The following is a 22,352-nucleotide window of genomic DNA, read 5'->3' on the forward strand; positions in this document are numbered from 1 at the left end:
ATATATAATTTTTTTATTTTAAAGTATAATATGGAATATAAAATCTGTATCATAAGTATATTGTAGAATAAGTTATTGAATTTTTACAGAGATTTTATCATGGCTACTAGAATATTTCTATTGATGAACATTATTCGAGCATATTGAAGCAGAAGAGTGTTTCAAGAGTTAGTTGAAAATTCTAACAAAGGAAGGAACATCGTTAGCTATTGTTCATGTATGCATTATGTGATTGTGAATACCTAGGAAGAGGAAAAAGAAGAAAATACATACTTGCTTGACGACGAAGTTTCGAAAGATCAATATGGCAATGTTTTATAAAGCTTGGAACAAGGGTACGAGGAAATGGGAGGGATTTATCTTTTTCAAAGCATCTAACTGTGAGCGGCTTTAGCTGGAGGGTATAAGCGATTGTGTTCAACAAGCTTTGTCGAAGAGCCGTCCGACGTTCCATGCGAGGTAAGGGTCAAAGGGGAATTAAAATGAAACTGAGGGAGGTTTATAATACAAAATAATTGAACAGACAGGGACGATAAAAAGATTCATCTTTTTTCAAAGTAATACCATTAGCAGGGGAATACTTTTAAATTAAACGTGAAATAGAAAGTCCTCGTCACGTCATTGTTATTTTATCGATTTAAATTAAGTAACCATTCGAAATAATTAAATGGGAGAAGTATTGAATTCTATATTTCAAACTGTTTGCCGTAACATTCGCAACATATACATAAAAAATATTCGTAATATTTAATTAGCGTTTTTCTTAAATATTCAAATTTGGACGATATAATTTGGTGCGTAGCGCTAATTACCCATTTAGTATGTTATGAAAGGAATTTCGTTACAGTGGATGTCCGTAATACGTTCTCCCATATTTATCGTCAAGTACCTTCGTTTAAACCTTTCTCCATTATCTCTCTCCATGTACGTGTGCTCTGGTGCGCGTCTATCCGCGTAAGGTCGAGTGGCTGGCATTGAGTGTGCGTGTGTACGTAGAACTCCTGTCTTATTTTGACAATAAGGACAGTATTTTTTCATTTATTTTCCTGTCATCACACCAAGCGAACAATAGGAGATTGGCTGTATTATTCAGTTGCCTATTTAGCTTCATTGTTTGATAGCACGCTTGTTTATTTTGCAGAGCAAAAGCCTATATTCTTAGGAACCAATTGATTTGGAACATGATATACGAAATATTAGATAATTAGAAGTATAATGGGATTATTGTTTTGCATTCTCCAATAGGGAGTAACTTTCTAGAACAATTTACCCGTTCATTTGGAAGAATCATACCAGCCGTGGTATATCGATCCGCAAAAGACAAATGAAATCATACAGCTAAATAGATAGTTGAATTATACCGCTAATCGTATTATCGCATTGTCTGCTTGGTTTGATGAGGGGAGAACTAATGAAAAAATACTATCCTTGTTTTCAAAATAAGAGACGAGATGTACGCAACACGCACACTCATTTCCGTCCACTTGACTGGAGCACGTAAACGTGCATGTGCACGGAGAGAGGTAGTATTAAATCGTTCAATTTGATGGTGCTGGACGAAAGGTAGGAGAGAAGGTAATCCTCAACGAGCAAATCGTTAAATGCCGATCGATACCCGTTAACAAGGAAATATGTAGACAAGGAGGATCATATAGTTTTGCAAAAAAAATCACTATTTTGCCCATTATAATTTTCTATGATGTCTGCGATAAATGTTGAATCAATTCTTTTCCAACATTATCATCCCTAGCATTAGGTGTGAGGTCTTTCCGTTTTATTATTACATGGCATCAGTATTATTGCTGTCCTTTTATATTTTTTATATTTTTTTCCCTATTAATATTTTTTTTTTTTCTAACATGTCTGTATTAATATTTGTCTTGAATCCAAAATTCTCCTGCGATATTACTTATGACACGAAACTAACTCGTGTTTGGAAATTTTGCCATTCTCTTAATGAAAAAGAAATGAGTAATTAAAAGCGTTGGTAGTCTCAAATTGTATATTACGATATCACGAAACGATATGTACCAAAAGAGTATTACGTCTCTGATTTTCTGGCTTATTTGTCTAGGGAGCAATCTATTTCACTAGAAGTTTCGATACGAAACGAGTACAGCTTCGCAAATCTCTCCTGTGTTTCATGATTGCTTGTTCACTCCATCAAATATCACTGCATCGTACGAGGCGTACTCGCGTACCATTGCAGACAAGTCCTTATCACTCTCTTTAAGTGGTTTAGAAAAGCTCTCAGACCGTTGTGAACGAAGTTCTTCTTCGTAAAATCGACTGATATACTTTTTATATAACTTGTTTATTTGACCATTTCTTTATTAACTAACTCAGTGGTTCTCTCGGTGGGGAAACACGGGAAAGAGGTGAAGGTAATATTAGGAAACCATAAATGTAACGAGACATAGAGTATAATATTTACATAAAGATACAAATATAATTACGTAACTATAGGAGAGGGGAAATATTTATCCCCATGCGTTCTAGTTAGAGAATTAGAATCTAGGAAGCTTGGTCTTCTATCGTTATGACGTGACCAATTTAACTAGGATAAGTCATTCCTTCCGTGATTTTCGACCCAGTAATACGCAAGTGTGTCTCATACCCGAAATAATCCCTAGTTGTCATACGTACCAAAGAACAGCTTTACAAATAATACAAACGGCTTAAAAACGATTAGATTTAGTAGAAAATTTCATTTCTATATCATAGAAATGAAATTGATTCTCTTGATTCATAGCATTTTAATTATTATTTTGTTGGGTTTAGGAATAGTTGCTGTAGTCATATATTTGTATTTATAAGAAAATGTTCGTTCTTTATTTCGATATATTACGGTAAACTTAAATTCGAAAAAAATTTACTCCAATATACATTTTCTTCGAAGAAATTATTTACGGTAAGAAAATTAGCTACTTTCATTTCCGTTTAAAGTTCTTCGACATGTATCTACTTAGCGAGATTGTAATCCAATCTCTTTTCCAATAAATAAACATTTAATCTATTAAATATAACTAGTAAGTATAAGGTAGACTTACGAAAGAAGTAAGAGTGCGAATTTCCTATATGAATATCCGATTAATTAGTCTTGATAATTACAATAATTATTATTATAATAGTTAATTATATCATAAATAATTACAGTTTTATACGATTATTTCAATTAAAAAATAGACGAATTATTGTAAGATTCTCATTAGGAAATTCCAAGATATATTACACAGATAATTTCGCGTGAACATAGAATATATATACATATAATTACATAACTATAGGAGAGGGGAAATTATTTATCCCCATGCGTTCTAGTTAGGGAATTAGATTTTACGAAGCTTGGTCTTCTATCCAGCTAACATGTGGCTAATTAAACTAGGGTAAGTCATTCCTTCCGTGATTTTCGACCCAGTAATACGCAAGTGTGTCTCATACGATAAATAATCCCTAGCTATCATACGTGCCAAACAACAGCTTTACAAATAATAGAAACGATTGAAACATCTTTATCACTAATCATTCTATTATTCCATTAATATTCTTTAAATTTAGCACTATATTTGTATAAGATTTATTAGAAAATACCATTTCCATATTATAGAAGTTACCGGATAATTACTCCAATTTGGGATTCATACCATTTAGAATATTTGAGATAAATTCACTTATAAATAATAATACTTTCTTCGGCTGCATATGATCTACGAAAATATTCAATAAATTATTATAAAATATATAGATATGATATAGATTTTATATTCCACATTACATTTTAGAATAAAAAATTTATCTTACCTCTAAAATATCTTACAATTAAATAAACACAGCATTGATTGATTTTCCATTTAAACATAAATGTAAAAAGGAAAATGTTTCCATATATTAATCTCGTTGATGTTCTGGCATTTGTACTATCCATGTAGGATGTATCGTCAGATGTACGGAGAAACAGAAAGTGTCAACGGAAATGTGTTTCACTTTGGATGTGCAATGTTTTATTATCTGGTGGAGCGTTGTTTTTCTTTGGAATTACAATTCAAATATAAGTCAATTCGGCTCCTTTGCAATACATCCACGCTATTGGAACTGCTGTCGTCTTCGGTTAGTTTAGTATATCTCTGAAACAATATAAAATTCGTAGATTATTTAAGACTTACGGTAGCCATTCAATTGTTCATCTAATTGCATAGCTCTCAAAAATAAATTTCGCTACATCCTTTTAAGCGATATAAAGTACCTTTTCCGAAATGCAGCAAACAATAGTTTAGATAGTATTGATCACGAAAATCACTTTCATTTCCATAAGGTATACTTGAAATTTTATAATAAATCACAAACTCATGACTACTAACAAATCTACTTTATATTGATAGTATAAGCAAATGACTAGTAAGAATGAAGAAATTGTTTCCACCGCCTGAATTACTTGTATAACGGATCTCTGAAACGTATGAAGTATGCACGAACGAATATTTGTTGTGCCACATTCGCTCGCGTATTACTGGTTCGACAACCACGGAACGAATAACCTGCAGCTTCATCGCCGTCCGCCGAACGGCGGTATTTATACCCCGCACATCGCTTTGGGTTGTTAATCAAACAACCACGAGGGCACCCTCTGCACAGGGTTGTTACACTTGGCGTAGATTAATCAATATTTCGAAAGAAACAAGATGGTCATAAGCTACGAGGAAATGAATTTCTCTAATGATCTCTATTAATTGGATGTATCATTATCCTTTTTCTCCTATGCTTTTCTGTCGTTTCTTTTTTCCCCACTTTCTCTGTACAATTTGAAATTAGAAATTAATTAAAGAATTCTAAAAATTGCCAAATATGTTTCTTCCTGTTTTGGTCGTTAAGAATATGTATCAATAAGAATTTATTTGGTGCAAAGAACAATGTTTGACGGTTTTTCTTGTAATATTATTTTCTGTTCTTTTTCTATTACTTAAGATAACAATCTCTTTTTTACACATCTGTCTTTTTTTATAACGCATTAGTAAAGAATATGGATTCATATAAAATCATTTGTTACTTTTTTTCTCCTAATATCATCTTTATCTCTTTTACGTATTTTATTTGGACACCATTTACGTAAGTCAATCAAAATTTCCTATTACGCGATTCAACGACTCGGAAAGGCTTATTTGAATATGGATTGGGGAGAAATGAATTTCTCGATGAATGTACATTTATCGACGGATAGATTTATTGAAGGGTCGTCCGACGTTGCACGCGGAACATTGATCAAAGAGATTTGAAATGAACATGAGGGAGGAATATTTTGCAAAATATTTCAACGCGTTGGGACGATCAAAAGCTACACCGTATTTCGGTGTTAGCCAGGGAACACTTTTAAATTATGCGTCGAATATTCAGTGTACGTTTACGTCATCCTGTCAACATTATACCGGTTTAAATAATTCAAACTATTTATTAAACTAATTATTAAACTGATTATCATAGTCGGTTTAAATAATTATTTAATGTAATTTAAAAGAAAAGAAACGTTTAATTCAATACTCCAAATAGTTTAGCATAATATATACAATACGTGCTTAAATAAAATTCATAATATTTAATATATACCTGCAGTAATATGGGGATATGGAGCACTTAATTTGCTGCATAGCTCGAATTCTCATGTTAACGATTGATTCGAGGTAAGTGATTTGCAGGTAAAACGTTCTCCCAAACTTATCGTTAAATACCTTCATACTGTACAATTATTATGGTCTCTCTCTATCCGTGTGCATACTTTTGCGCGTGCGGGATCGTATTAAAGCAGATGGGATGATTGTGCGATGCTATGGGCGTGTGTGCCTATGATTCCTCTCGTATCTTGAAAATGAGAAAGATATTTTTTCATTTGTTTTCCTCTCATAAAACCAAGCAGACATTTGGATAATACGATTACCTGTATAATTTAGAAATCTACTTAGATGGATGATTTAATTACCCTGTTAAGTCTTTTACTTTACTTTACCACTAATTTAGTTTTGATATAGAAACGTCTACATTTCCCTAAAAATTTACTCCCGATTGGAGAATTTAAAATATTATCCAATTTTACTTCTAGTTATGCAATATTTCTTATACAATGTTCCTTACTAATTAGTTCCAAGCGAAATATTATATTTCTTTAATCTTTTATTCCTTATTTCGTACAACTGAGTATAACAGAGATTATATTATATTTCTAGTAACATGATATTCGTATTTTCCGAATATATTAACCGAATGTTCCAAATTCTCAATAAGCGCATATATAATCTAACATTGATATAATAATTGCCCCAATATAATAGAGATTCATTATACTTATTAATGTTATTATTATTATATCAAAACATAAGTTATAAATGTTGTAGAGAGACAGCCTTTTCATGAAATTGGCCCTCCTTCGGTATACAGTTCTTTAAATTCGAAAAGGAGATATGTAACATTAGATTTAACAACGTATAATGATTAAAAGGAATAGGGGGAATCAAAAGAAGAAAAAAGAATCAAAAGGAGAAAAGAAGGATAATACGTAAAAGAGATCTCCCCTTTACGGTAGTAAGGATCCGAAATTATTAGGAACATTTCGAAGGGATTACTAGGGATGATACCCTCTTTAATACACGAAAAAAAGCGAGTGGAAACAGTACACGCTCCAACAATTAGAGAGCTTACTACCTATATGGAGTAGTTGAATAAGCTATTTATTCTGAATGGAGTCGAAATCTTCATTCAGGCAAGTTTCTAAGAGTTTCTTAAGAGGGGTGATCCAGAATAATAAATAAGCTCCCAATCACTCACCATAATGGAAATCATTTATATCATTTTAGACAACATGCTCTCGGATAGATAAATCATATTTGAATTTTATACCGTTTAATATTAACGCAAAAATTCATTTTCATTTATTATTATTTTTTTTTTATTACCATATTATATACAAACGCATAATTCTGTATACATATCTGTGACCTATATTCGCGATGCTACATTATAGACCATAGTATTGGAAAGTTGTATAGTTTTTTATTATTATTTTGCACTATATTTTACACTGTGCAATTTCTCTTCGGTATACTATTGTATAATATTGAACAAAGAAGAAAGTACAATTGGAGTTATCGGATATAGGATATTTTTGTTTAGACGTTTATACGATTATATCGTATAATCGTATATAGAGCCAATTTGTACAGCTGTTGGCTACTACATGATATTATTGCGTGTTTGCGATCCCTATGATACTACTTAGTGACGAGTCCGACAGACTGGTTGATTTTCTTGAGTGATACTAGCTGAATTGCTTGCTTATGTGTCAGTTAATCAATTAAAATAGAGATACATGATTCAATGAGAACGAGAATACAAAGAGGCAAATGAAGAGTCTTAGAGAGATACATATCAGCAATCGAATTGGTATCGTTTGTTTTCGTGATTAATATCATTAGTTTTCTTTTTTTAAATATCATACCTTTCGCTTGCTTGAAGCAACTGTTCATTTCTGTGTTTGAAGGAGATTCTGACATATTTTTCTGACAAAAATAAAATTCTGATTGTTGACTCAAATATTTAAATAAGTAATTAGAACGCTTAGAAAGTATACTAAAACATTCACTGAACATTTTTAATATTTCCGGAAAATTCTGAAATTGTATTTAAAAGGGAAGATAATTATATGTGCGCTCATTGAAAAATTAAATCATTTCGATGATAATTCGGAAAATTCAAATATTATGTTACGGAAGATATGATAAATCACTGCTATACACAGTTATACGTAAAAAGAAATAAACGACTGCAGAAATATAATATTTCCATAGGAACAAACTAGTTTAGAACATAATATAAGAAGTATTTGATAAGAAGAAGTACAATTGAACCATCCATTTAAGTTGTCCAACAGGAGGTAAATTTTTAGGAAAATGAATGTCGTTCCGATGAAAGAACTGAGACAGTCGTGGCACATCGATCTGCAGAAGACTTAATTAAATGTGCAAGTAATTAAATGATGGATTTAAAAAGATAATTGAGTTATACAGCCAGTCGTATCGTCGAATAGAACGATCTGGCGCATTCAAGCGCGCACAAGAGCACACACGGACGGACAGAAATAGTACCAAATCCTTTAATACGAAGGTACTTGACGATACGTATGGGAGATCGTTATACGCAGATGCATTTTCATTAAATTCCTATTAAAACGTACTAACAAAAGAATCCTGGCTATGTAGCAAATTAATTCGATTCTTTAAAATTACAAAATTACTCTTAAACGTAAATTAAATATTTTGATTATATTTTAAGTACACGATGTTACGCGATTCAGAAAATTAATTCAACATTTCTTCTACTTTCAATTAGTCGCCTGATTACTCAATTAACTCAAATACTATGACAAGGTGACGTAAACATGAAACACATCCGTAAATCCTTTAAGCGTTCCTACAGGTTCAATCATTTTGATATTTTAATCATTCAAACCTGCCTTAATTCAACTTCGATTATTCTGAGCTCAATCTTCAATCCATGATTAAAACTTCCATTCTCATAATCGTTTCTACACTCGATATCATTTTCTGTTTTTTCCTTATTATTTCTATTATTCCCGGTAGGTCACGTAAATCCATTTAATTTCGTTCATACGATACACCTTCTTAGAAATTTTAGAATTCAAATCGAAATTTTGCAAAATCAATGTTCGGCCAAGGACAAACATCGTTTTGATTAGAATTAAATTTATTATGGAATCATCGTTGTCGAGATAAAGTCTATCGTCGATTGAATCGTGAGCGAGCGTGGACTCCTAATATTTACACTTACCCTCTACTACTTCATCCCCTGTATCTCCTTCTTCTTCATCTTCATCCTCTTCTTCTTCTTCAATATTGATTCGCATAACATCTTTTTCGGAATCACTATTAATCGCCCTAAGGTTTTCCTTATCGTCCCTAATCTCGGCATTGAAATAAATATTATTACGATATATATAATTTTCTAACTAATTGCCGAAATTAATATTAGTTCGATATCCAAAAATACGGTCAACGTTATTATTGATTTTTATTTGCCCTTCCCGACTGCATTGAATCCTTCTGAAGTTGCAAAAAAATAGAATCCAAAGAGAATCGGCGAGGAAACTTACTTTTCTACGAAGGAACGTTCCCGCATTAGAGCAAAAATTCAACTTTGACCCATGATCCGTATGAACCGTTGGACGTTCCTTCGAAAAACCTTTCCCAACGCAATCGATTATATCCTCTTACTGAAGCCGCTTCCTTATCGATCCTTTGAAGGGATAATTCCCTAGCCCCGTACCACCATTCGATAGCAGCATAGTAAAACAGTACTACATCGATTTCGAGAAGATTCGTTATCAAAGCCAATATAAATTTTTTCTTCCTATTTTTTGTTTGTTTAATTTCAGACACCTGACGAATAAGGTATAGAACAAAATATTACGGATAAGTTAGAGACAAGGTCCATGTTTCAAAAGGAAATGCCTTACTATTGATTCCAGTACGATGATATATAGTATTCCTTAGAAGCACTAGAAGAGTTTTGGAAGAGGTCGATAATTTTAGATAATGCAATATCACTGACCGATTACGCATAATTCAATGTGTGTTCTCCATGCATGAGATATATAGATCTGTACTTTTTTTTCTCATTTTTTAAAATTCGACGTATAATGTAAAGTAACATGTCACTGTCAATGAATTTTAAGGAAAAATTGACAATTTCTAAGGACGATTAGATACTTCTCATGTTGATCACTTCGGCGATTATATAATTTTTATTATGCAAAGAGAAATTGGAAAAAAATATTATTTGAATAAATAAAATTTTTGGTCGACGTTTCACAAATGGAAATTCAAAATGTGGATATTAACGTTCACAAGATATTGTAATTATGAGAAAATTTCAACAATAAAATTAATTCCTTTTCGTTTAATATTAACCATTAATAGGGCGCGATGAATTAATTGTAGTGAAAGCGTTATTACAATATGCATCTATGCAATGTGGATTGTTTCATATGGTAGTTAACAGCACAGGGCAACAGTAAGTCGGCTTAAAAGGGATTGGTGGACAAATCCGTTCCTCCCCACTCACATCATATTCAGCTCTTTCGACCGCGGAATAGGAGGTGTCGATTGAACTGCGTAAAGCCTATTCAAATGAATTACGCGAAAAGGGAAATAAATATAGCGAATGATTTTCTCTGAATCCATATTTTTTGGCACTGTATAATAAAGAAAGAGAGAAGCTTGTTAACTTAAATAACGCAAAGAGAATTAGTAATATTAAGAAACAAATTTTCAAGCAATATTTCTTGCTCGATATTAACATTTATTTCTAAATATTTTAAACGATAAAAATGGGAAAAATAATAATAGTCGATTATAAATATTCTTCAGTCAATTTCAAAATTGTAAATTGTAAAGAACAGGAATGAAAAAGAAACCAGAAACAAAAAAAAGAAAATAATTTGTCCAGTTAATGCGAGTTCATAGTGAAATTTACTTCCCTCTGACCCACGACATTTCGGTTCTTTCTGTTGCGTAATACGCGGTATTGATTACATTGCATAAAATGTAATGCCTCCTACCATCGAGCCCTGCCTTGCAGATCAGTTCAGTCATCCGTCTGGTGGAGGAACTCCTCCGCGGGAGTCATCCTTTCAATAATTTTTGATCGAGTAATACGCAAGTAAGTGATAAATAATAGCGTCTATACGTCTATATAATACTTCATTCGTCCCAAAGGAATCTTACAAGCAATCCAGTCGGTACAATTTTTTCGTTTTCACTAGTCTTTTGTTCGTTATCAATATAAGGTAAACTTGTCAGGAGTCGTTAATATGTGATTTGTTATAACATTCCAATTCTATATTATGGAAATGAAACTAATTTTCTTCATCAACATCATCCTAATTATTATTTTGTTGCTTCTCGGAGAAGGTACTTTATATCGCTAGGAAGCGCGTGACCCGATTTACCTATGGTGACTCGACAATTTCAATGAACAATTGAACGTCTATCTTGTCTTCACTAATCTACAAATTTTAAATTATTTCAGAGATATACCAGGTTAAACGAAGGCGAAAGCAATTTCAATGGCTTAGAAATATTGCAAAGCTGCAGAATTGACTGCTATCTGAATTGTAATTACTTCCAAAGAAAATACGTGAATTTCAACTACGCTGCATGATAATTGAATATTCCACATCCGAAATGAAACACATTTACTTTGGCAGTCCTTGCTCTTCCGCATATCCGACAATAGGTCATTTATGGATAGCATGAATATCCGACCATCAAACAGATTAGGATATGAAAACGTTTTCCTTCTTAATCTTATATTTAAATGGTCGATCAATTAATGTTCTATTTATCGAATGGTAAGATATTTTGGAGATAAGATATAAATTTTTTATTCGAAAGTATAATATGAAATAAAAGATCTGTATCATAGGTACGTTTTATAATCAGTTACTAAATTTTCACACAGATTTTATGATGACGACGCGAGTATTTCTATTGATGAGAGGGACATTAGGTCTCTTAACTGTAGCTATCCTTCATATTGTATTATTGTATATAAATCAAGAACCTACATATTTATTAACTAATGTAACGAAAAATATTATATATATGGGAAGCAAGATGCTCCATGAAAGAGACGAGGTAAATAATAATATAGGAATAAAAGTTTTAATATTTTTTCAAAGAATTTTGCGTTACATGTCATTCGTAATTTAATGTGTCAGATCATAAAAGCAGAGGATGAAGCTGATGCTGCTCACGAATTTATTACAAATCTTCCAAATGATCTGGTAGGCAAGTTAGTGAGAGAATCACCTAATTATCTGGTTTATGGAAACAACATGTTTCTATTTCTAGAGCATTACTATAGCAACCATCGACATCAATATTAAATTTTAATACACGAGGTACGAAGATATCAGATGTAAGTAACTAGCCACTTTTCTATATTAATTTCTTTTATAATATAGTGCATCTTTATAATATAATGCAATCTTTTATAATATAGTGCATTGAATCGTGAAAGCAGAAGAGTGGTCCAAGAAGGTGGAAATTCGTACTGAAGAAGAAACATCATTAGCTACTGCTCTTGCATGCATTATGTGATTGAGAATACCTAGGAAATGCAAAAGGAAAAAGAACATTTGTGTGTTTCCGACGAAATTTGGAAAAACCAATATGGCATTGTTTTATAAAGCTTGGAACTGTGGTACGAGGAAATGGGAGGGATTTACCTTCTTCAAAGGATCCAAACGTGAGCGGCTTTAGCTGTAGGCTATAAGCGACGGTACTCAGATCGATTTGTCGACGTTCCACGCAGGGCCAGGATCAAATGGGAATTGAAATGAAACTGAGGGAAGTATATCATACATAATAATTTAACATACAGGGACGATCAAAGGATTCACCGTTTTTGGAAGTAATAACGTTAACAGGGAAATACTTTTAAATTATACGTGAAATTGAAAATCCACGTTCACGTGATTTTTATTCCATCGATGCAAATTAAGTAAGCATTCGATATTATTAAGAAAGGAGAAATGCTGAATTCTGTATTTGATATTATTTCTCATAACATTCACGACATGTACTTAAAGAATATTCGTAATATTTAATTAGCGGTTTTCTTAAATATTGAAATTTGGACGAAGAATTCGGTAGCACAAAGTATCTGTTTTTAATACGTTCTCCCATACTTATCGAGAAATACCTTCGTTTTAAACTTTTCGGTATTATCTCCCTCAATCTGCGGGTGCTCTAGTGCACGACTATCTGCGGCGGTTCGAGTAGCCGGGGATGAGTGAGCGGTCCTGTGTGCGTCTATGCGGACAACCCCTATTTTATCTTCATATAATTGGAGATTAGCTCTATAATTCCATTACCTATTTAGATTTATCGTTTGATAGCACGATTACTTATTTTGCAGAGTAGTGGATTATTTTCTTTGGAACAAATTGATTTGGAACATAATATACGAAATATTAGATAATTAGGATTATTTTTTTGCATTCTTCAATAGGGAGTAAATTTCTAGGAAAATGTTTCGGTTCATATAGAAAAATTAAATCAGTCGTGGTACATTGACGTCCAAATTATCCAGATAACTGCATGATACAGCTAAATGGATAATTGAATTATACCGCTAATCTTATTATCGAATTGTCTGCTTCGTTTGATGAGAGGGAAACTCATGAAAAAATACCTTTCTTGTTTTTAAAATAAGAGAAGTGATGTACGTAGAAACGCCCACTTATTCCCGTCCACTTGAGCAGCACTTGAAAAGCGCGCACGGAGAGGAATAACAATGCATCGTTTAATATCATGGTGCTTGACGATAGGTACGAGGGAAGGTATTGCGTACGCGTAAATCGTTAAATTCCGATCAATACTCGTTAACAGGGAAATTTGTAGACATGAAGGATCATATATTTTTGCAAAAAAGAGCAAAATTTTGTCCTTTATAATTTTTCACGATGTCTATGATAAATGTTGAATCAATTCTTTTCCAACATTATCATCCCTCGCGTTATGTATGAGATCTCTCCGTTTTCTTGTTGGATGTCATCACTGTCACTTCTATCGTTTTCTTCCGAATTAATATTCATTTTTTCTAACCGTGTAAATGGAATTTCTCTTCGGTATTACTTATAGCACGAAACTCACTCGTGTTTGGAAATTTTGGATTTTCTCTTAATGAAAAAGAAATAAGTAAGTAAACGGGTTGGTAGTCTGAAATTGTATATTACCAAATCACGAAATGATACATAACAATAATATAATACTTTCCTGGTTTCCTGACTAATTTAGTCGAGGGATCTATTTATACTACTCGAAGTTTCAATACGAAGTGAGCTCAGCTTTGAAAATCTCTTTCCTGAGTTTTATGAATACTTGTTTACTTCATCAAATATCACTATATCGTACGAGGCATACTCATGTACTATTACAAACAAATCCTTTTCATCGCTCTCTTTAAGCAGGCTGGATAAGCATCCAGATCGTTGTGAACGTACTTCTTCTTCATAAAACCGATTGTTTTCGTACGTCCTCGTAATTTGATTATTTCGTTAGTAACGAATTCAATTGTTCTCTCGGAGGTGAAATACGTGAAAGAGAAGGTAATATTAGGTGAGAAAGAAATACGAAGAAAGATATTGTCCGAATACAAGTTTTTTATCATTATGCAATAACGAAAATGAATTTTTCGATAACTTGAGCAATATTCATTTGTTTACAAGAAAAGAAGGTAATATTTGGAAAAAATGTTTTCAAGCAAAATGGAAGTAGATATAACTTCCGAACATGAGAAATGCTTTCACCACAGTCTGAGCTCTTCTCTGATCCGCTGAAGGAGGGTTGTAAGAAGAACTTGTATATATAGTGATATTTGATGAAGCAAACAACCGATCCTAAAACTGGAGAAAGAGATTGTCAAAGCTGAAACGAGTTCTTATTAAAACTTGTAGTAGTATAAATAGGTCCCTCGACTAATTAATCAAAAAACCAGGAAAGTATTATTTTTTTGTTATGTATCATTTCGTGATTTCGTAAAATGCAATTATCTCCATTTTATTTATTTATCTATTTTTTTTTTCTTCTTTTTTTCTTTCTTTCTTTCTTTTATTAAGAGAAAGGCAAAGTGCCCAAATACGCACAAGTCTCATGATATAAGATATAAGTAGTGAAGAAGAATGTCAGATAGGCATTCATACAGTCACGTTAGAAAAAATAAATATGAATTCGGAAGAATACAACAGTAGGGATAGTTATATCATCTAGCAAGGAAACGAAGAGATCTCATTGATGAAAGTGATGAAAATGTTGTAAGAGAATTGCTTGAAAACTAATCATAGATTTCGTAAAAACTAATAAGTACTTTTAAAATATATACTCTGATGTGAGTCGTTGGACCACGTCTGCGCCAATAAAGTTCCATCGATTTGTTGAGAGGTAACGACCGAAAGGACTCAGTGTAGAAATGATTATTACGTTATACGCACATTAATTGCTTACTCGGACGGAAAGGTCGAAAATGAAGTTAATTAAGGGGAAATGAACTTCTCTTTTATTATTGAACAAATATCTTTGAATTCGACATGTTACTTTTCTCTCTTTTTTTTTTCTCTCTTTCTTTACACTTTATAATCTGAAATAAACTAATGAATGTTGTCTATTAATTTTGTTTTTATTTGTTTGCTTAAAATTGACTATCAATAAGAATTAATTTCTCCTTTTTTTTAGCTCTTGAAACTATCATTTCTTTTCGTTTATTACTCGATAATAAGGTATACAGATTCAGAGAAAATCTTTCGCCATATTCATTTCTTTTTTTTTTCGTTGTATCATCTTTTTCTCTATTACGTATCTCATTTGAATGCGCTTTACGCAAGCCAATTTAAATTTCCTGTTAAAATTTCCCGAAAGGGCTAAAAATTCGGAAAAATATACGGGTTGGGAGGAAATGAATTTCTCGATCAATTCCTTTTAATTCGACATAATATCATTCGTTTGAATAGCCGTACGACTAGACGAAATATATCTTTTCCAAATGATCTATAGATGAGGAGCTTTAGCTAGAGGGAATAATCGATTCGAATCGAAACGGCCGTTGAGGGGATGTCCGTTGACATTGCATGTGGAACATAAATCAAAGTAGAATTGAGATGGAATTGAGAAAAGTTTATCTTTATGGTATATTCTATATTTAGTAAAATATATTTTATATAGTAAAATAATATTTGTAATTCCCAAATGCATTATTCAAATGATTTATGTTCTCAGTAAGCGTATAATATAACATTGATATGATGCATCGCCTAACATAGTAGAAATCTATCTTACTTTTCGACTTACCGATCGACATGGCTCAAAGCATAAATTATAAATGTTTTAGGAAGATAGCCTTGCCATGAAATAATCTTTCCTTCTCAATAGAATCTTCTGATTCTACTTTCTTGGTAATGTCAATATTCTCTTTACGAAAAATAAATAAATTTGAATAACCAAATACCAAAAAAAGGTCACTCCCCCAAAAGGGGATAGACATAATTAGATATTACAAAGTAAAATGATCGAAAGGATATGAATATGCAGAATGATTCATAGGAGGAAACAAAGGCAGAGAAATAATCAAAAAGAAAAGTATCATAATAATAAAAAAAAATTATTATCTACGATAGTTTGGATTTAATAATAAAAAGAGTAGAAAAAATGAGTAGGAAAAATAGTAGAAATAAATTTATTAAATATTTTAATCTATCGCGTTAAATCTATCTAATTATTAATCTATCGTATTTATTGGAATGCATTACAAGATGTTGATCCTCAATCTTGTAGGCTTCAATATAAATTCTCGCAAGACTCAAATGAAAGAAAATCCAAAATAATATATAAGCCCCCGATCAGCCGCGATAATCGAATGTGCATCATACGTATCAATTTAAACAAGATGCTCTCATATTTGAATTTTTTTATTTCGATCCATCAACCTGAATGTTTAGTCAAGGGTAATTTTTTTATACAGTCAGTTGCAAAAGACGTAATTATTAATAGAAGGAAATAGAACTATCTTCGTTAGTCATTTTTAAGTTTATTGCATATTGTTTTTCATTTGAGTCTTCCTAGAATTTGCATAGATGCCTACAAGATTGAGGATCAACATCTTGTAATGCATTCCAATGATTACGATAGATTGATATATAGATTAGATATTTATGACAAGTTTTCTTCTTCTACAACACTTCATTGCTTTTTGTTTCTATTAGTAGAAAATTATATAAAATAAAATATAATATAATTATAATTATATAAAGAAGTTTCCTTTATAATACACGGACGTATATATCATTAGGATCACAAGTGTTACAGTTCTCTGGTTTTATGCAACTTGATATGGGAAACCAATTTCTATGGCCATTGTCTCCAAAGCAATAAGAATATGGTACGATCAAATTAGAAATTTAAAGCAGAATTTTGACAAATTTTTCTATTATAATTATTACTCGCCGCTAATCAAGAAAATGAAAAATTACTTACAGCAGATTGCCAGGAATAGAATATACTCGTCGTAGTCATTAATATTCCCCTTAAATGGTTCCTTGAATTATGTGCTCGACTCTCCTGGACGTGTATATTTCTATCCTCTTGATATTTTATTCTGTTAAACACACTTCAGAGTTTTCTGAAAATAACAAAAATGTTCAATTAATCTTTTATTATATTTTCTCAGCATCCTAATTATTTATTTAAAAATTAGGATCCATATTCAGAATTTTATTTTTATCAGAAAAAAATGTCAGAATCTCCTTAAAACATTCTGAAATGAACTTTCGTTTCAAGCAAATGGATGAAAAATAAAAACTAATTGGTTTGATCGCAAAAGCAAACGAAACCGGTTCGGTTGCGGATATGTGTCTCTCGTAGACAACTCGTCTCTACGTTCGTCTCTTTGTATTCTTATCATGGACTCATGCATCTCTATTCTAATTGATTAGCTGCCCGGCAAACAAGCAATTACTAGTTTCAGACAAGTATTAAAGAGGGATATTAATGGCTACGACGAGTATATTCTATTCCTGGCAAACCACTTAGTTTGTTGGACTCGTCAACAGGTAGTATCATTGAGACAGGAAATACGGAATAATTTCGCGAAATATCAAGCACATGTGCAACAGTTGGCTCCATATACGATTATCCGATTGGTTCGTATAAATGTCTAAAATGAAGTATCCTAATTCCGATAATCCTAATTACGCTTTCTCCTCGGTTTAATTTTAAACAATAATTCAAAATTATGCAACAAGTAAAATATCAATCACTGGTAAAATATAATATCTAATAATAGTAAAAATAAGTTAACCATAGCATGAAAAAATAGTAAGAAACTACGCAATTTTTTATAATCTACTATAAAACAATATATCGTAGTATTGGATATGAACTTGTGTAAAATAGGGCATAACATAACGTTACTAATATAAACTCATAGACACATATATAAAATTATCCTATTGTCTATAACATACAATATAAAGAACACAATCTGATGAAAATGAATCTTCGCGTTAGTTATTCAGAAATTTAAATAAGGTGCAACTTATCAAGAACATAAAGAAAAATACTAGCGAATCCCATTATCGAATCCAGTTATGCAGCCAATGTTCAGGTACTACGGTTTATATACTAATCATCTTTTCTTTCTTAGAGTTTTGTCTGGACACGATGTTGCCTCGATTAAAAATAAATTACTCCCAGTTTTGTCGATTAGCTTTTAATTTTTTCCTTTTTTTTTTCGTTGAATTTTGTCTACATATTCGGAAGAAGTAAATATTTATCAAAAATTGAATTTCTAATGATGCATCCTAAACAAATATATGAAAATATGAATTCAATACCAACTGATTCACTTTCCTAGTACACACTCGTTCGCTTCTTTTCTTCTTGAATTTAAATTTCTTTTTTCACTTTCTTATCTTTCAATTTTCTTTTTCAACTTACATCTATTTATATCCATCTTAATTTAAGAAAGGGCAAGGATAATTCACGAAATAATAAATAAATATATAAATAAATAAGTTCGTAGATGGCCTTCATTACGTATAACATAAGTAAGTCATTGTAAAATTGATATACGTTTCTGAATGGAATTTTCTTTATTCTTTTCAGTCGAAAGGCGAATTCGATACATCCGTTATTACATATATGTATGGACTTATATCTACATATATGTACACTTGTGTATCTATGTATTTTACAATGCCTTACTTATGCTATATATTTTATAGGCCAATTACGAACTTATTTACTTATCTATTTATCTATTCTTTCGTCAATTATATGTGCCATTTTAAAAATTAAGAAGGATATAAATAGATGTAAGTTGATAAAGGAAATTGAAAGATAAGAAAGTGAAAAAAGAAATTTAAATTAAAGAAGAATAGAAACGAACGAGTGTGTACTAGAAAAGTGAATCAGTTGATATCGAATTCATATTTTCATATATTTGTTTAGGATGCATCGTTAGAAATTCAATTTTTGATAAATATTTACTACTTAGACACGATGTTGCCTCGATTAAAAATAAATTGCTTCAAGTTTTGTCGATTAGCTTTTAATTTTTTTCTTTTTTTTCGTTGAATTTTGTCTTCATATTCGGAAGAAGTAAATGTTTATCAAAAATTGAGTTTCTAATGATGCATTCTAAACCAATATATGAAAATATGAATTCCGTATCAACTGATTCACTTTCCTAGTACACACTCGTTCGCTTCTTTTCTTCCGTAATTTAAATTTCTTTTTTCACTTTCTTATCTTTCTATTTTCTTTTTCAACTTACATCTATTTATATCCTTCTTAATTTTTAAAATGTCACATATAATCGACGAGATAATAGATAAATAGATAAGTAAATAAGTTCGTAATTGGCCTATAAAATATATAGCATAAGTAAGGCATTGTAAAATACATAGATACACAAGTGTACATATATGTAGATATAAGTCGATACATATATGTAATAATGAATGTATCGAATTCGCCTTTCGACTGAAAAGAATAAAGAAAATTCCATTCAGAAACGTAGTAGATAAAAGAGAAAATATATACATTAATTTTAAACAGAATGTAATGAACTTACTAAGTAATAGGGAATATAATTGTGCTTCCATTTGTAATTAGAACTTTTAGAACTATTTGTAAGAAAACAGGTAGTACTTAATGAGGCATTACGATTCATAGATTGAAACACCCTTTTATAACAACCCTATAGTTAGAAAAACATGGAATCATGTATCTCTATTCTAATTGGTTAACTGACCGGCAAAGAAGCAATATAACTGGTTTCAGACATGCAACTCAACTGATATGTTTGACTCGTCAATCGATAGTATCACCGAAATACCAAATACGGAAAAATATCACGAAATATCCAACACGTGTGCAACAGTTGGATCCATAAACGATTATTCGATTGGTTCGTATAAAAGTCTAAAAAGAAATACCCGAAAACCCTAATTACGCTTCCTTTTCAGTTTAATTTTATACCATAATTCAAAATTATGCAACAAGTAAAATATCAATCACTGGTAAAATATAGTAACTAATAATAATAAAGATCAGTTAACCATAGCATGAAAAAATAGTAAGAAACTATGCAATTTTCTATAATCTACCATAAAACATATTATCGTAGTATTGGAATTGAACTTGTATAAAATAGGGCATAACATAACGACAGTAATATAAACTCATAGATAGATATAAAAAATTATACTATTGTGTATAGCATGCAATGTGGAACAGAATCTTATGATAATGGATCCTCGCATTAAATATTATAAAATTCAAGTATGATTCTACTTATCAAGAACTTGAAAAATGTATCAGGTGATTCCCAAAATCGATTTCAAATATGCGGCCAATTTTCAGATACTACGGTTTGTATGCTAATCATCTTTTCTTTCTTGGAGTTTCGTCGCTTTGGACTCTTTACCGTATCGATTAAATGTTAATTGCTCTAAGTTTCGTCGAATAGCTTTTAGTTTCTTGTTTTTTTGTTAAATCTTGTCTCCATATTTAGAAGAAGCACGTATTTATCAAAAATGGAGGATCCATCTATGCCAATATAAACAAATATAGGAAAATATGAAATTGAGAATGAGTCCACTTACCTAGTACATATAAGCTTGCTTCTTTTCTCGATGTCTCTTTTCTTCTTTAATATTAACTTGATTTTTTATTTTGACTTATTTTTCAATTTTCTCTTTAATTTTACATCCGTGGTTTACTGATGTTCGTATGACATATATGTATACACATATGTGTATATATATGCATATATATATATGTATATATATTTTACAACGCATTGCTTATGTTATACGTATTGAAGGCAAATTATGAGCTTATTTATTTATACATTTATCTATATCCATATGATTCTCAGAAATATATAAAGAGTATATCAGTTTATAGACAAATATATAAATAAATATAGATATGAACATTGGACTTTAATACGTACAAAGTACACAGTGCGGTGAAATATATATATATATATATGTGTGTGTGTGTGTGTGTGTGTATATGCATGTATTTACGTATATATCGAATCAGTCTACCATCTGAAAAGAATAGAGAAAATTTCATTCATAAATTTCATTCAAAAGAAAAGAGAAAATATATAAACTAATTTTTAACAGAATGTAATGAACTTACCAAGTACTAGCACAAATAGTTTTAACTCCATTAATAATTACGCCTTGCAGGACTATCTGTAAGAAAACAATTAGTACTTAATAATGCATTACGATTGATAGATCGAAACACAGTTTTACAACAAGCCGATAATTAGAAAAGGAGACTCAAATATTAACATTCCAAGGGATATTTATATTATTCCAAACAATTCACTAAGCTTTAGTTCAAATAACGCAAATTATAGTATTTCCTCTGGTTAATATTATACAATAATATACCCAAGACAAATTGCTAGATATAATATATAGTGCAAGAAGATAATAAACTATACATCTTTCTATAGTATATTATAAAACGGTATATCGTAGTATTGAACACAAAATTGTATAAAATATAGTATAATGCGTTAATATTAAGTAGCATAAAATTTAAATAGGATTTCACTAACCGATAGCGCGTTTTTTATAACCTTCCAGATAAGTAACATTATCGCGATGGACAGGAACTTACATATTATTCTAAATCGTCCCTCTCTTGAAACCTCCAGGAAGTTGCTTGTAGGACGATTCGAAACAGAATAAATAGTTTATTCAACTTCCGCGGACGGCTCCTAACATCTTTTATATTGACTCGAGCATGCGCTGTTTCGTTTAATCCCCTCTTTTTCATATATTCACGATCCCCAATTATCTCTTCACAATGTTACCAACAATTTTGGATCGATATTACCGTAAAAGGAAGATTTCTGTTTGCTTTTATCTCTGTTTTCTCTTCTTGATTCTTTTTTCTCCATTTGATTCCCCATGTGATTCTCCATACTCGTATCTTTTCGATCATTTCACGATGTAAAAATCGAATTGCGTTTATCTACTTTCAGTTGAGGAAAATTTTTTTGGCATTTTATTTTTCATTTTTTGGCATTTTATTTTTGCATTTAATTTATTTGGCATTTAATTATTCATATTTATTTATTTTGTGCGAAGAGAATGTTGACATTACCAAGAAAGTAGAATTCAGAATATTGTATTTAAAAGGAATGGTAATCTCAGGGAAAATCTCTTCCTACAATATTTATAACTGATGATTTGTGCGATGTAAATC

At 31.2% G+C, this 22,352-nt stretch overlaps 3 long non-coding RNA genes across 6 annotated transcripts in view; 1 reads left to right on the forward strand and 2 right to left on the reverse strand.

Moving 5' to 3' along the window:
* The window catches only part of LOC127070153 (uncharacterized), a 64,229-nt gene that overhangs the window by 2,191 nt on the left and 39,686 nt on the right, over positions 1-22,352 (forward strand). For both annotated transcript variants that reach the window (XR_007784249.1, XR_007784248.1), the window contains exon 4: positions 90-459. This is a non-coding gene — a long non-coding RNA (uncharacterized LOC127070153). The remainder of the gene's footprint in view (positions 1-89; positions 460-22,352) is intronic.
* LOC127070165 (uncharacterized) lies at positions 2,408-9,880 on the reverse strand. 3 transcript variants are annotated; one of them, XR_007784271.1, is made up of 5 exons: positions 9,515-9,880; positions 9,152-9,437; positions 8,830-8,962; positions 3,802-4,124; positions 2,408-3,707 (listed from the first exon to the last, which is right to left on the reverse strand). It is a non-coding gene; the product is annotated as an uncharacterized LOC127070165 (long non-coding RNA). The 3 variants fall into 3 exon arrangements; XR_007784269.1 differs by having other exon boundaries at positions 9,152-9,873; XR_007784270.1 differs by having other exon boundaries at positions 8,830-8,957; positions 9,152-9,872.
* Positions 17,036-20,968, reverse strand: LOC127070213 (uncharacterized). The gene is made up of 2 exons (XR_007784358.1): positions 20,723-20,968; positions 17,036-17,235 (listed from the first exon to the last, which is right to left on the reverse strand). It is a non-coding gene; the product is annotated as an uncharacterized LOC127070213 (long non-coding RNA).

The sequence above is a fragment of the Vespula vulgaris genome, chromosome 17, assembly GCF_905475345.1.
Source record: "Vespula vulgaris chromosome 17, iyVesVulg1.1, whole genome shotgun sequence".
NCBI lineage: Eukaryota > Metazoa > Arthropoda > Insecta > Hymenoptera > Vespidae > Vespula > Vespula vulgaris.